This window comes from Solanum lycopersicum, chromosome 11 (assembly GCF_036512215.1).
Source record: "Solanum lycopersicum chromosome 11, SLM_r2.1".
NCBI classification, from domain to species: domain Eukaryota; kingdom Viridiplantae; phylum Streptophyta; class Magnoliopsida; order Solanales; family Solanaceae; genus Solanum; species Solanum lycopersicum.
In genome coordinates, this window is record NC_090810.1 from 56,963,791 (window position 1) to 56,966,942 (window position 3,152).

Sequence of the window (3,152 nt, forward strand, 5' to 3'; positions counted from 1 at the left end):
TAATTCACAATGTAATTTAAGATCATTAGCAAATGAGGAAGATACATAAGAAAATGTGGATCCAGGATCAAACAATACAGAAGCCATGCAATCACAAACCAAAAGATTACCTGTGATGACAGCATCAGATGTCTCCGTTTCGGATCTCCTAGGGAAAGCATAATAATGGGCCCTATCACCTGTCTGCCCGTTGCCCCTACCATGTTGCGCTGCAGTAGTTCCAGTTTGCCCATTACCCCGACCGTTTTGGTGACCACCATCACCTCGGCCACTACGTCCTCCAGAATGACGACCTCTTCCATAACCACCTCTACCTCTGACCATTTGAGGTCTGAAATTCTGTTTTGGACAATACCTCTTAATGTGTCCAGTCTCCCCACATCCATAACACTCTCTGGATTCAAGCATAGGTCTCTGTGAGAATGGCGAAGTCTGGGGATAACCTCCAAACTCAGAGAAGTGTTGACCTGTCTGCGGTGGACCCCCAACTACAGTCTGCAGTGAAGACTGAATAGGTCGGGCTGGATAACCTCCTGAACCCTGTCCTCTAGAGTAAGAACCATTAAACTCACCTCTCTTTCGAAAACTTTTTGATGTCGATGCCATGGTGAAGTCATCTGGCTTCACTCCTGCCACCTCTATCACGAAGTCTACCACTTCTTGAAAGGATTTTGCCGTAGCCGCTACCTGTAAGGCTGAAATCCGCAATTCTGACCTCAACCCCTTCACAAAACGGCAAATCCGCTCTTGTGGACTGAAACAAAGTTGGGTGGCATACCTCGATAATGCACGAAACTTAGCCTCATATGCAGTAACCGACATCCTACCTTGCTCTAGGCTCAAGAACTCATCTCTTTTCCTATCCCTCAAGGTCCGGGGGATATACTTCTCCATAAACAAGATAGAGAATGATGCCCAAGTCATAGGTGGTGCCTCTGTTGGTTGACACTCAACATGTGACCGCCACCACATTTTGGCGTTCCCTTGAAACTGATAAGTCACAAACTCAACACCAAACCGTTCTACTATACCCATCTTGTGTAGTAGCTCATGACAATCAACCAGAAAATCATAGGCATCCTCAGATTCAGCACCCTTGAAGACTGGAGGTTTCAATTTCAAGAACTTACTGAAAAGTTCATGCTGATCATTTGTCATTATAGGCCCTGTAGTCAGACGAGGAAACGTGCCTATTTCCAATGAGGCATCCATGCGGGGAGCCACAGTAGCTGGTGCAGAAAACACTGGAGGTGTCTGGCCTTGATCAGTTAACCCGCTAAGATAAGCAAGAACCTGATTAATCATCTCTGGGGTAGGTTGGGGTGGTAATTCCTCATTCTGCACTTGCTCACTTTTCCCTTCCTCACCCTCTCTTACTACTTCCTCAGTCGGTGGAGGAGTCACCGCCCTAGTACTAGATGGGCCAGGTGTTTGTCCTCTTCCTCTAGAGGATGTCCTCCTATGAACTCTACCACGGTCTCTTGCCGCTGCTCTTCCTCGAGCTACAGTCGCAGTGGCTGGCTCAGACGCCTCTTGTCTTGCCAGTGCTGGTGTTGGCGCGGTTGTTGCTCTAGTTCTAACCATCTGCGAAATAGAGTGAAGATGGTCAGATACCAATTTGTATCACCTAGATACCAATTGGATCCAAGTAATAGCACGAAAGAAAGAAAGAATGGAATTTTCCTAAAGTCATATAGCCTCTCAAAGAAAAGTAAAGGCGTCCCCTTACCATTCCTTAAGACTCTACTAGACTCGTTCTTGTGTGGTGAGACCAACGAACCTAATGCTATGATACCAAGTTTGTCACGACCCAAAACGGGTCGCGACTGGCACCCACATTTATCCTCCTATGTGAGCGAACCAACCAATCTAAACCCCAACATTTCAAACATAATAAATAGAAAAACAATGCGGAAGACTTAAAACTCATTAACAAAATCAATAATCAACTTCTAAAACTCAAACTTATCATTATCCCCAAAATCTGGAAGTCATCATCACAAGAACATCTATCCTCAAATTACTAAAGCTAAGAGTATCTAAGAAACTAAACATAAATAATAGCTAGTCTATGCCAGAATTTCAAGGCATCAAGACATGAAGAAGAAGATCCAGTCCAAGCTAGAAGCTTTAGCTCACCCTGAAATCTGGTGTGATGAAGACTGGCTAGAGTTGCGGTTGGGTTGAAGACGACAGTACGTTTGCTGCACTCCACAATGAACAAAAAGAAAACATACAAGTAGGGGTCAGTACAAAACACGAGTACTGAGTAGATATCATCGGCCAACTCAAAATAGAAAATAGTATATATCAGATAATATCATAAAATCAACTGCAATACTCAACATGCGGCATTTACAATTTCCATAACCCTTGGTCACAACACCAAGCACAACAATGAGGACTCACGCCTCCCCATCATACTCATTTGGGAATTAGGTTCATTAAATTGAGTATATTAACATATTTCAAGATTCATTCTCTTTACTAATCCTGGTGCCGGAACGTGACACTCTGATCCTCATATACTATCCTGGTACCGGAACGTGGCACCCGTTCCATAAACTATCCTGGTGTCGGAACATGACACTCCGATCCTCATATACTATCCTGGTACAGGAACGTGGCACCCGATCCATATACTATCCTGGTGTCGGAACGTGACACTCAGATCCTCATATACTATCCTGGTACCGGAACGTGGCACCCGATCCCCTAATCTCACTACTTTCATTCATCAAGCCTTCTTTTATACCAAGGCATCATCATTAACAAAGTAGATTAGGGTTTCTTTTTCAAGATTTAGGATTCAATAGCTTCATCATGCTTATTTTATCACAATTATATAATCACATTCACGCAAGCATACAATTAAGCATGTAGAAGGGTTTACAACACTACCCAATACATATCATTCGCTATTAAGAGCTTACTACGAATAGCATATAACCATAACCTACCTCCACCGAAGAATTGTGATGAAGCAAGCTAATCCTCAAAGTCTTTGCTTTCTTCTTCGTTCCTCTCTCTCTCGATCGTTCTCTTTCCCTCTCCTTGTTCTTTCTATTTTTCTTATTCAAACCCTCTTTCTTTTACCCTAATTAACATATAATTAAGTATAAAAGATGACAAAAATAACCCACTAATTAATT